The sequence below is a fragment of the Limulus polyphemus genome, unplaced genomic scaffold (assembly GCF_000517525.1).
Source record: "Limulus polyphemus unplaced genomic scaffold, Limulus_polyphemus-2.1.2 Scaffold244, whole genome shotgun sequence".
NCBI lineage: Eukaryota > Metazoa > Arthropoda > Merostomata > Xiphosura > Limulidae > Limulus > Limulus polyphemus.
In genome coordinates this window covers 304,308-305,499 of record NW_013665854.1, presented here as the reverse complement: position 1 = coordinate 305,499, position 1,192 = coordinate 304,308, and positions in this window count along the sequence as shown.

The following is a 1,192-nucleotide window of genomic DNA, read 5'->3' as shown; positions in this document are numbered from 1 at the left end:
GTTAACTGCACACTTCCTCGGTAGTAAGTAGTCCAACCCTAATATGCATTGGTCTTCAATGTCAGCCAAGTATACTTTGTATCTGTCCTTCATGCCCATGAGCTCAATAGTTACCCACACTGGTCCTCACAACCTTGCATAATGTCCTGTCACACCAAAGAGCTTCTGTATGGCTTCTGGTACTCCTTTGTGATCGAGCACCTTGATGCTCACAGAGGTTTGCTGAGATGCAGAATCTATGACAAAGTTGTACTTTTGGCCATCCACCTTTCCTGTCACGTAGACACTATGTGTGCTTGGCATTTTACACTTAGCTGTTGGGACTTTCACGATGGGGTTTGGTGGGCGTCCCTCAACACCAACCACTACTGGTCTCCCTGAGGCTGACTTTTTGATAGTATTCTTCTTATACTGGCTCCTCACATGTCCTTGCTCTCCACAGTTCCAACAACCTTTCTGGGTAGCAGCCTTTCCTGCTGTGGCATCTTCCCTGTGTTGAAGTTGCCGGCATTGAGCTCTCTTGTGCCCAGGTTTGTTACAGTACCAGCAAAGTTCCTCAGACTTCTCTGAAAGCTGTCATTTTCTGGCCTTGACTGTACCAACCTTGGTACCTCTTTGCTAGACTTAACGTAGGATTCGAATTCAAGAGCTCTGGCCATCGCATCTTGTAGAGTAGAGGGGTGTGCTTGCTTTACTTGTATCTTTAGTTGTGGACTGTCCAAGGCGTCTACAAACTGATCTCTCAGTAACAGCTTGAGGACATGGGGTGGTTGGTGCATTTGGATAGGCCTTGTGTGCCATACTTTCCAAATCCTGTGCCAGCTCTTGCAGGCTCTCCCCTTTAGCACAGACTCTAGTCCTAAACCTAACCCTGTAGACTTTGGACTGATTTTGAGTTCCAAACCTGAGTTCGAGAGTGCTCTATAGTTGTGCCTATCATCTGCTGACAACTGTCCAAGTATTTCCAGTGATTGTCCCTTCAGGCTCATTGTCAATTACACTACTTTCTGCTCCTCTATCCATCCATTCATTTCTGCCAGGAGCTCAAATTGTGCTCTATATGCTTCCCATGGTGCCTTCCCATCGAATTCCTGTGGCTTCCTTCATACTAGATCACCCCTATTGCTGACACTCATATCTGGAATGTGACTTCTGGCAGGACTAAAACAGTCTGCTTTAGGGTTTATCTGGG